Source organism: Homarus americanus, unplaced genomic scaffold (genome assembly GCF_018991925.1).
Source record: "Homarus americanus isolate GMGI-L3 unplaced genomic scaffold, GMGI_Hamer_2.0 scaffold36188, whole genome shotgun sequence".
Classification (NCBI taxonomy): Eukaryota; Metazoa; Arthropoda; class Malacostraca; order Decapoda; family Nephropidae; genus Homarus; species Homarus americanus.
Genome location: NW_024718183.1, coordinates 1328081 through 1341643, shown reverse-complemented (window position 1 = coordinate 1341643; position 13563 = coordinate 1328081).

The following is a 13563-nucleotide window of genomic DNA, read 5'->3' as shown; positions in this document are numbered from 1 at the left end:
ACCACCATCACCAGCACTCCACCACCATCACCAGCACTCATCGCCAACCAACAGCACTCACCACCATCACCAACACTCACCACCATCACCCAACCTCACCACCATCACACCACCATCACTCACCATCATTACCAACACTCACCACCATCACCAGCACTCTCCATCACCACCAGCACTCACCATCACCACCATCACTCACTATCATCTGTAACCTCCCATCACCACCAGCACTCTACCATCACCAGCACTCACCACCATCACCCAGCACTCCACCACCATCACCAGCACTCACCCATCCGCGCACCATCACCACCAACACTCACCACCACCACCAGCACTCACCACCATCCCCAACACTCCACCACCATCACCAACCTCACCACCATCACCAGCACTCACCACCATCACCAGCACTCACCACCACCAACCAGCACTCACCACCATCACCAACACTCCACCACCACCATCACCAGCACTCCACCACCATCACCAGCACTCACCACCATCTGCACTCACCACCATCACCAGCCTCCCACCATCACCAGCACTCACCACCATCACCAGCACTCACCACCATCACCAGCACTCACCATCACCACCAGCATTCACCACCATCCCAACACTCCACCACCATCACCAACCTCCCACCACCATCACCAACCTCACCACCACATCACCATCACCAACACTCACCACCATCACCAGCACTCCCACCATCACCACCACACTCCACCACCATCACCAGCACTTACCACCATCACCAGCACTCACCACCATCACCAGCACTCACACCATCACCACCACTCACCATCACCACACCAACACCCACCATCACCAGCACTCCACCACCATCACCAGCACTCACCACCATCACCAACATTCACCACCATCACCAACACTCACCACCATCACCAGCCACTCACCGCAACCACCAACACTCCATCACCATCACTTACCATCATCACCAGCACTTCCAGCTCCAACCTCGTCACCACCACCAATACTAACCACCATCACTAACACTCACCACCATCACCAACACTCACCACCATCACCATCACCAGCACTCACCACCATCACCAGCACTCACCGCAACCACCAGCACTCTCCATCACCATCACCTACCATCATCACCAGCACTCCACCACCACCAACACTCGCCATCACCACCAATACTCGCCATCACCAGCACTCACCACCATCACCAGCACTCATCACCAACCAACAACACTCACCGATCACCAACACTCACCACCATCACCAACACACCACCATCACTCACCATCATCACCAACACTCACCACGATCACCAACACTCTCATCACCACCAACACTCATCACCACCAACACTCACCATCACCACCAACACTCACCATCACCACCATCACTCACTATCATATGCCAACACTCACCATCACCACCAGCCTCCACCAACACTCGCCATCACCACCAACCTCACCAGCACTCACCACCATCACTGCACTCACCCACCATCGCCAACACACCACCATCACCAGCACCCACCATCACCACCAACACCCACCATCACCACCAGCACCCACCATCACCACCAACACCCACCAGCACTCACCATCACCACCAATGCTCACCATCACCCAACACTCCACCATCACCACCAATGTTCACCATCACCACCAGCACTCACCATCACCACCAATGTTCTCCATCACCACCACACTCACCATCATCACCAACCTCCATCACCAACACTCATCATCATCACACCACTCCACCACCATCACCAGCACTCACCATCACACCAACACTCACTATCATCAGTAACACTCACCATCACCACCAACACTCACCATCACCACCAACACCCACCATCACCCACCAACACCACCATCACCACCAGCATTCACCATCACCATCACTCACCACCAGCCTCACCATCACCACCAACACTCACCCATCACCACCAACACACCATCACCACCAGCACCCACCATCACCACCAACACCCACCATCACCACCAACGCTCACCATCACCATCAACGCTCACCATCACCACCAGCACTCACCATCATCACCAGCATTCACCATCACCACCAATGTTCACCATCACCACCAGCACTCACCATCATCACCAATACTCACCATCACCACCAGCACTCACCACCACCACCAGCACTCATCATCACCACCAGCAACACTCATCATCACCACCAACACTCTCCATCACCACCAGCACTACCACCATCACTCACCATCATCACCCAGCACTCCACCACCATCACCAACACTCATCATCACCACCAACACTCCATCACCACCAACCTCACCATCACCACCATCATCAGTAAAACTCACCATCACCACCAACACTCACCATCACCACCAGCACCCACCATCACCACCAAAACTCACCACCACACTCTCGCCATCCCGCAAAACTCCACCAACACTCACCATCACCAGCACTCCACCACCATCGCCAGCACACACCACCATCACCACCAGCACCCACCATCACCACCCAACACCACCATCACCACCAACACTCACCATCACCACCAATGTTCACCATCACCACCAACACTCACCATCACCACCAATGTTCACCATCACCACCAACCTCACCATCATCACCAACACTCCATCACCATCACCAGCACTCTCCATCACCAACACTCATCATCATCAGTAACACTCACCATCACCACCAGCACTCACCATCACCACCAACACCCACCATCACCACCAGCACCCACCATCACCATCAGCATTCACCATCACCACCATCACTCACCACCAACACCACCATCACCACCAACACTCACCATCACCACCAACACCCACCATCACCACCAACACCCATCACCACCAACACCACCATCACCACCAACGCTCACCATCACCATCAACGCTCACCATCACCACCAACACTCCCATCATCCCCAACATTCACCATCACCACCAATGTTCACCATCACCAACTCACCATCATCACCAACCTCACCATCACCACCAACACTCATCATCACCCAATACTCACCATCATCACCAATACTCACCTTATCACCAACACTCACCATCACCCAACACTTACCATCATCACCACCTCACCACCATCACCAACACTCATCATCACCACCAGCACTCCACCACCACCACCAATACTCACCATCATCACCAACACTCACCATCACCAACACTCCATCACCATCACTTACCATCATCACCAACACTCCATCACCATCACTTACCATCATCACCAACACTCACCACCATCACCAACACTCACCATCACCACCATCACCAACACTCACCATCACCACCATCACTCACTATCATCAGCAACACTCACCATCACCACCAACTCTCTCCATCACCACCAAAATTCACCACCCTCACCAACACTCACCATCACCACCATCACTCACGATCATCAGCAACACTCACCACTGCCAACACTCGCCATCACCACCAATACTCACCACCATCACCAAAACTCATGATCACCACCAACACTACATCACCATCACTTACCACCATCACCAACACTCATCATTACCACCAACACTCATCATTACCACCAACACTCTCCATCACCATCACTTATCACCAACACTCACCACCATCACCAACACTTACCATCACCACCAACACTAACCATCCCCAATAACACCTATCACCACCATCACTCACCATCATCACCACCACCAACACTTGCCATCACCCCCCCAACAGTCATCATCACCCCCAAGTCCACCATCATCACTAATACTCACCACATCACTCACCACCATCCTCCAAAATCACCACCATGTCACCTGCTTCCCACCATTACCACCAACACCCTGTCACCACCAACACTCCCACTATCACCACTAACACTCACCATCACCACCAGCACCCACCATCACCACCAACACTCACCATCACCACCAACACTCACCACCAACACTCACCATCACCACCAACTCTTACCATCAACTCTTACCACCAACACTCACCAACACCCACCATCTACCAACACCCATCATCACCACCAACACTCACCATCACCACCAACACCCACCATCACCACCAACACTCACCATCACCACCAACACTCACCACCAACACTCACATCACCACCAGCACTCACCATCACCACCAACTCTTACTGCATCAACTCTTCTACCCAACACTCACCAGCACCCTCTCACCAACACCCACCATCACCACTAGCTCTTACCACCAACACTCACCACCACCAACTCACCGCCATACCAACACCCAAAGCCACCGCCACCAACACTCATACCCACCACCATTCATCATCATCATAACACTCTACCTACACCATCACTACCAAGACTCATCTTTAACGCCTCACCATCACCACCAACACCCACCATCACCACCAACACCCACCATCACCACCAACACCCACCATCACCACCAACACCCACCATCACCACCAACACCTACCATCACCACCAACACCCACCATCACCACCAACACCCACCATCACCACCAACACCCACCATCACCACCAACACCCACCATCACCACCAACACCCACCATCACCACCAACTCTTACCACCAACACTCACCACCAACACTCACCACCACCAATTCACCATCACCACCAGCACTCACCACCACCACCATTCATCATCATCACCAACACTCACCACCTACACCATCACTACCAAGACTCATCTTTAACACTCACCATCACCACCAACACACCATCACCACCAACACTCACCATCACCACCAACACACCATCACCATCAACACTCATCAACACTGACCACCACCACTAACATTGTTTGTGGTGATGATAAGAGTTGATGGTGAGTGTTGGTTGATGATGTTGAGTGTTGGTGGGGGTGGTGAGTGTTGGTGGTGATGGTAAGTGTTGGTGGTGATGGTGAGTGTTGGTGGAGGTGGTGAGCGTTGGTGGTGATGGTAAGTGTTAGTGTAACACTCACCAGGAAGGGAACACTTGTGGGCCTTAGGACAAAAGAAGTGGGAAGCAGCAGGCTCTTTTATATGGCTCCAAGGTCAAATTTAAAAAAAAATCAAAGCTGGGATGATGTTGTGCGAAGTGGTACGCCATTGTAAAGTCAATGAATCCGCCAGGATATACCAGAAGAAAATATTGTCTGCTGTCCGCACCACTCACCCTGAGATTCATAATTCTGTGCCTGTTACCAAAATTTGTTCTAGCTAGAGTGAAGATCAGGCGAGTCCAGAACGCTGTAGCGATCGTAACGTGTTAAATGGCACGTGTATACATGTTTGGACATGTATACACATAGAATCGTCATCTACTTAATTGGAAACTTTTCACTCCGCCTTTGCCTAATCCACTTTAGCAACACTGTACACTTCAACATTCTTCTCTATGTGTAAAATTTCTCGCTTATCCATTAGCTTGGGAACATCACTGTTGGTATAGAACTTACCTGTAAGTATCTGCTTTTTCTGTTTCTTTATATCATATACAGTACAGTATTCCCTTGTTTTTCGCATTTTTTTTATCGCAGTTTTGACCGTTCGTGTTTTTTTACTAAAAAAATTATATACAGTGATCCCTCGGTTAACGAGATTTTGGTTTACGATTTACCTTCCATAAGATTCTTAACTTCGGTTAACGAGCAATCCCTCGATTAACGAGTTTTTTACGAGCCGACTTCAACATGTTTTCGCTTGCATTTGGCGGTCCACCAGTTGTAGTATTAGTCCGCCAATACAGTAATCAGTTTTAGGGCTTAAATTCCTTACTATTTTAGTAAATATCAAGATGTTTATACTATTCAATAATTTTAAAAGTTTAATATTAACTTTTTTAGTCATTTTAACAATTATTGAACATAATTGAAGGTAAAGAAACTAGTTTCTGGCGTGCCATCCAGCCTGTTAACACACCAGACAGGCGTTAGTCTCTCTCTGTTTTCAGCGGAGGTAACATCTTGCTTGAGACTCTCTTCAACTAAACGTTTTTTTCTGTGTTTCCAAGCAAATTATTGGTCATTTTGAAATTTATTTTACATATTGACAATATATAATGCAGTGCAGTGTTGATTTAAAGAAAATAATCTTGAATTACACTAAGAGAACTAAAATTTTATGGGTGAAATGGTGCCATGGGGTGACTTCTCTTCCACCCCAATGCCTTCTCTTCTCCCTTCTCCTCCAACCCCATTCTAATTCCCATCATCATCATCATCATCATCATCCAGGAGCCTTCTACATACACACCTCAAAGTAAGTGTACTTTTCTACCTTTTTTTTTTAATTTAGGCAATTACTGTACCCAAAAACCCATTGAAACAATGGTTTTGGTTAACGAGTTTTTCGGTTAATGAGCAACCTGCTGGAACGAATTGTGCTCGTTAACCGAGGGACCACTGTACACTGTATATAAAATATCCTTTAAAAACAAAAATTCCATGGCAGAGAAATGAGCCCTAAAAAAAAAATCAATGATTTTCGGCAATAACCTCCGAGGCTGAGCGTAAGTTTTCATGCACGTATGTGTCTCAAGCTCCGAGGCTGAGAGGGTTAAGTACCTCACAGAAACACCTTTTTATCCAGTCTCTGAAGTAACTCTACTTTTTTTTTTTCATATTAAACTATTCATGCTTCCTTTTTGACTTCTTACTCGCCAGCCGACTGCCTGCTGGCTGTTTAGACATGGTTTTTGTAATCTAGGTAAGTAATAGGGCTATACTATAACCAAAATTAGTGCACACAGCTGTTGCTTGCTCAAACTGAGGCACGCACGCTACCATAGTGCCACCAAACGCGAACTACATCCCACGCCCAATTCAGAATTTGCCAGTTTCTAAAATATTTGCTGCCAGTTAAAAAAATAGTTGTCATTTTCGAAAATAGAAAATTTTCTGTTCTTTCTGGATTTTTGGAAGCCAGATCAAGTGTCTGGTACTGGTATAACTGACCGAGTCCCCCAAGAACATAAGAATGGAGGAAACTGCAGCGGGCCTATTGGCCCATACTGGGCAGTCCCATTTATACCCAACCCCTATTGCTCCTATATCCATCCAACCTATGTTTGAAGCTAGCCAGCGTATTCGAGTTCATGATGATGTTTGGTAACTTGTTCCACTCGTCCACTACCCTCTTTCCAAACCATTGTTTACCTATTTCGCGCCTAAATCTAAATTTGTCTCAAACCCGGATTGCTGTGTTAGCCAGAATGGAAATTTGCCTGAAAAATCTTAACCAATGCCAGAATTTTCCAAAAATTTACGGCATTGGGAAAAAATTTTCCGAGGTTGAAAATTGAGTGCATATTCTGAAAATGTCTTCATTAAAGATGAAAGCTAAATTATTTTGAGGGGAACCTAACCTGACTCAATGTCAGATAGAGGTAGGGTGGGCTTAGTGGTCTCATATACTGACCTTCTGATGCAATGTCAGGTCACCCTTTCTTGGTTAGGGATTAGTGGGTCTCATGACCTGAAGATATCTTGAATAAACACAAAACCTAAAGTATTTGGGGGGAGATTTTCATAAGTATAAGTATAAATGAGCAAAGTTGTATCCCTTCAACATTACATTACATAACATTTTAATATATGGAGTGAGAAAGCAGAAAGGTGTGGGTGATTAGAGAGATGGAGTCAAAGGAGTGGTAACATGAACCAGTATTGCCAAGCGATAAGCTCCTCAACAGCTGATCTTTTAATTCGTCTCTGTGCAGTCACACAACAAGAGCGTCACTGGATGCTTTTTGTCTTGATTCGTGTGTGTCTGTGTGTGTTTTTTTTTTTTTTTTTTTTTATAACTTGCCAAGCACATTGTAGGATTCGAAGAGTTGATGAAGAGTTTGCTCAGGAGTCAGGTGGTGAGGCGACATGCCAAGACACTGACACAACACGCACATTAACAGCACTACTAAACCATTGTCTTCTAACAATTTACATTATAATTTATATTTTAAAATTAATTGATACATGACGGCTCGACTAGGCTAAGTTGCACTTAGACATCTGATCAATGAATAAACCATGGCAAACTTTTAGATAAACTTTTCTGGATAATTATAGTAAAGAAGTGAAGATTCTAACTTAATTAAAACTGTATTTATGGATTCCAGTTGTTGAGACTCAAGGAAAACATCTCCAGCACCCAGAAACGTTCTGGGGAAGTGGGCTAGTGTGTGTCTGTGCAAGAGGTCTAAGTTTAGACACTCGGAAACTTTTCCCAGTAACTGTAAAATATTGCGAGGATAAGGAATTTTGGGGGGTTTGAGAAAGTCTTCTGGTTAGCCGGAATCTCTCATCCCCGTAAGTGCTCTACACCAATTATTCTGGCTAATGGGGATATCACTGTATCTACCCAAAATTACAAGTTGAACAATAACATAGCTTACAGCTCAACCTCGCCTGCTCTGAGTGCTACTGGGTGGTGAGTCGACAATGCAGTTACATGCAATCTCCATGGATATTATTTTTCATTATCCTTCGTTCAGGATTTTTTTGCTCGTTTAGCGGTCATTTTGCTTAATGGAGGTTTTCAGGAACGCATCCTCATTGTTAATTGAGGGATGCCTGTAAATTATGTTTTCCTATTTCTTATAAGAGTTAGTAACTGGAGGGATTTCAGTTTCAGAGATGGTAACACTGTTCATAGTAAGGGCAGATCCAAGGGGGTCCTGTGGACCCTCCCCTTTTCATCAGAAAATTCCAAGACTTTTTCTTTAATGCAGTATTGTACTCAGCCATTTTTGTACAGTAAAAAGTAATTACTGTTGACCTCAGAATATCTCTTAATATCAAGTGCGCATGGCTTCAAAATGGCCTCTAAATGCCCATGATATTGGTCACATTTAAAAAAAATTTCTGGAGGGGGCTTACAGCATCCCTAGCCCCCTGCTGGGTGGGCTCGCTTTTCTTGCCATGTCCCTCCCTCCCACCTTTGATATTCCTGGATCTGCCTCTGCATAGCATCAGCTGTTGTGGTGGTGGTCACGAGCTCATAGCTGAGACTCATTGGTGGTGTCTTGCTGCAAATCATGTCTAGGATTATACTTAGTACTGTATTTCTCAAAGACTAGGGTCGAATTATAGGTTCGTTTAACAGTGAGATTCCAGTCCTTCATTACTCTGTGTTGTGGTGATGCAGGCTGGGCTGGTACGACCATGTAATCCCAGCTACATCACTCCACAACAATTCCAAGATTTTTTTTTTAACTTTAAAAATTCCAAGTTTTTTTTTAACTTTAAATAATTTTTTCCAAGATTTCTGTTGTTATTCGGGTGTTCTGTACTCGCGGTGTTTACTATATAACACTACAATCATGTAGATGTAAGTTTCTTCTTTTTTAGTTTCCTGCAAAATACCAAACCATAACTTATGAATATTGTAGCAGTGGTTTATTGTACTTTAAACTGTTTGCTTATTATTTTCTTCTTCAAAATTTCAGATTGATCAGCTTCTTCACCGCCAGTCAGCAGTAGAAGAACAACTTCGTACAGCAAAGAAACTTGTGTTCATTGCCCTTGTTGTGATGATTCTTATCCTTATTTTCCTCATTATGGAAACCAACAACATGACCTCAAACCTTCTCATGCACTTGGCAGCCATGCACAATACCGACATTATCCAAGGCCAAGCCATATACAATGAACAGGGAAATAATATTGAACTATAACATCTCCCTTATGAATACCCAGTCTTGGAAATCTTTGTAGCCTTCTATAGTACAGATATTATTCTCAGTGTGTGACATAAGTTGTAACTCAATACTGTATGGTGAAATTTTGCCATTATTTAACTGACTGTTTGAAAAGACATTCAAAGGTAAAACCAAAGATTTCTGGGGGAGGGGATCCCAGCACCACCACATGTGAAGCATATTTCAGAGATAGATGAAGATAGCTATTTTGAAAGGTTTTTGAAGATTTCCAAAAGCCCACTTCTTTGATCTGACCGAGGCTCATATGCCTTGGTATAAAGCTAGACTTCGCATTCTGGACTATATCACAAAAACTTTTTTTCTTTTTTTTTTCTCTTTTTTTCTCCTTTTTCTTCAGGATTAGCCCACCCGGGCACAGGCCACTTTTTTTTAGTTTAACAAATGTATTGACAAAGCTTGGAGATACAGTTTGCCTATTCTGAGTAATTCAGTCAGGTCTTGACACTGAGGGTGGTATCACTTCTCATATTCATTAACAGTATATATAGGTCAGGTTCATGTGGGTAATGTCACTGTTCACTGCCATGCAGGACAGAGGTTTGTACACAAAGAAATACATCATATTCATTAGCAGTATACTGTATATAGGTCAGAGTAATGCAGGACAGTGGTTCATATACATTAGACATCATATTCTAATTGAAGACCAATCAGTGTGGGTTAGCAAATTTTGGATAAACAGCAAAAATGTCCTCAAGCCCCCCGATTCATTGTGGTAATTACAAAGTTCATGATACAATAAGCCAGGTAGCCTGAAATCTTTGACAGTGTCACATTCATTAATATAGTGTTCAAGTGTATTGACCCACATTGGGCCTAGGGGCGAAAATGTAATAATAATAATAATAATAGTAATAATTCATAGTAAATAAAATTTATACTAAAAAATACACAAAAATAAAATAATAATAATAATAATAATAAAATAATAATATTATTGATAATAATAATAAAGAAATACAAGAATGATAGAAACATCAAAAGTGTGAAACACAACCAATGTTTCTCAAACTTTTTCACTCCATCCCCTCATGAGGAACTCTCAACATCCTCGTGGCCCCCCCTTCAGTTCTCTCCCCAGCCCCTCGCAACTAATGATGAAATTAAATTGTTTTGGTTCTCCTCCTTTTTAATGCATATTTTGTTACAGTTCAATGGGATGGATGACATTGTTTCCTTTCAGTCAGTCGACTGATTCGAGGTCGAGTCACTGACATAGCACATCTCATGTCTGGGTCCACATGTAACCGGTTTCAGCTTTTATTCTCTATATGAAGAAGGGTGGAGAAACCAGATTCACATAAATATATAGTAGAAAATGGCAAGAGGACTCGAAGTGCGATCTCACTGACTTTTGGATATGACTGATACATTGAACACCAGAATACAGTCAAAGATTTTTCTTCATAGAGGTCTCTGGCAGCAGAATCGTTCTGAGATTAAGGAATTCATCTGAACAGGAACTAGAATCGTGCAATCTGAGCGAATCCGTTGGAAATAAAAAACTATCTGCTGCAACTTACTATGTAAATATCAAAACTGTACCATATGGGTATTATGATTACACACAATGGACAAAAAAAAGAAAAAAAATTCTCCCCTAACAAGGCAAAGAAATAAAAAAAAAGTTGAATCAGAGTTGCCGCATTTTCTCCAAACGTATACTACTTACACTAGCCTGCCATGGCCCCCAGTTTGAGAAACACTCGAGTCCTAGACCTATGAATTATTATTTCATTTTCGTCCCCAGGTCAAGATGTGAGTCAGTGACCTGTGCCCGGGTGGGCAGATCCCTGCAAAAAAATTAAATTAAATAAATAAAAAATTAACTAACTAGTTTAACCATTCTGAAATCCGAAACACATCTGGCCCAAGGATTTCAGATAGGGGATTGTCAACGTGTGTGAGTGGTAAAACCTCAATAAGTCGGACTTCAATATATTGGAATTCTCTTTTTTTGGACTCTGAGGTGTTTTGGTCACCAGAAATACTAATTTTTTATTTTATTTTATTTTTTTTATTTTTTTTTTAAGAAATGGGGAAGACTACTAAAAAATATCTGATGAAATGAACAACACTTACTGAATACTGTACAGTGGTCTAATGAGATTTACTATAGGCCTACTGAGAACTAAGACACTTGAGTATGTAAACAGGCTGTGGCTGATCAGGTGTTGTCGCATTCGTCAGGTTTATTTATTTATGGATTCAGTATTATATTCTCATATGATTGGCCTCTTATGGTTTATGGTTCATCATGATTAGTATAACATCTTCAGTTATAGAGAAAAAATACAATACTGTATGTAATTTGTAATGTGACTTGAAAATAAAAGGATAAGCTGTATCAGAAGGTTGTTTACTCAAAATGTGTTCGTGTGAAAGCTTTCAGCAGGCCAGCTTACAACGAGTGTAGGACAAGACCCCCTAGGGCAAAAGCCTCTTGGACAAAACCCCCCCTCAAGTACAAAGTAGGACAAAACCCCTTATTTAGTTATTTAGAGTTAAAAAAAAGGATCAACGTCATTAAATTATCCTTGGTTATGGGAGATAATTTTACCTTAGGATATGAAACTAAAGATGACCTGAAGATTAAACACCCTAATGATATCCTAACCTAACCTAATTTACCCTAACCCAACCCATCCCAAATTGCAGTGTAATGGGCCGAGTTTTCTCTTTTCAATAATTTACCATCCAGCTACTCTTTTCTGTTAGTATTCTATTTACTCATATACTTGTTTGTTTTGTGTAGCATTCTTCCAATGAGTACCCTGTTTTATATACTTATTCTTCTTCCATTCTTTACATATATATTTATTCTTACTTATATTCTTATATGTTCTTTATCTCTATATACCTTATATTCGTATATATTCTTATATAAGTAATTCTCTTCCCAGTTCTGTATGTTCTTTACCTTAATCTTTCATGATCTATATATTTAATAATTTCTATGCTGTGTCATTAGTTCCACAATGTACATACATGTCTTATCTTTCTTTTCTTATATTTTCCAAGACTTTCATTTCGTTCATATCTATTATATTCTCAGTTTCAATGTTCTTACCTTTCGGAAGTATACTGTTTTATTTCTATTCTTCTACATGGGTTAGTCTGGGGAACCATGTTACTCTTAGTACAACTCTTTTTATACTTACACAGGGTAGCTGCCACCACCCAGACTTTTCATTATATAACAGAACTCATGGAAGGGTTTTTGGTAGTGTGGTAGATGTATAGGCATGTGAGTAAGTATTATTTTCTGGGAACCAATGTTTAGAGGGAATAGAGTGGTGATACTCGTAGATTTACTAATTCAATATTTATTAACACAGTGAGTGGAGAAGATGCATCTTAGATTCACTCAGGCTAAACAGAACCGAAATTAACTTATTACGTCATCAAACACTTCAAGAACTTATTACCTCATTAAACACCTCCAAATATTTATTACTTCATTAGACAATTGTTGTATTATTCCTCTGACAAATGAGATTCAGTAATTATACACAAGATATCACTGGACCCTCAGGTCTTACTTTTACAAGTAACAAATTACATCTTCAATTCTTGGTTACAACATTTAACAATCAATATATTATTCCATTGTGACTGCAAGTGGATAATATGACACACTTGACATTATCCCAAATCAAATTATAACCTCACGTTCTATCGTCATGAACATGATACTTTTCCTTCAGTTCATGTACTCAACTCATATAACATATTTCCTGGTAATATCAACATTTATGGTTTCACTGCTTAACCTGGGATTTCCATCTGTTAGTTAATCCCTCAATCAAGATACAATAATACTTAGGCCCGTGTAACTGTGAGGAGTGCCTCAGGGTATATATCCCAAGTGTCTC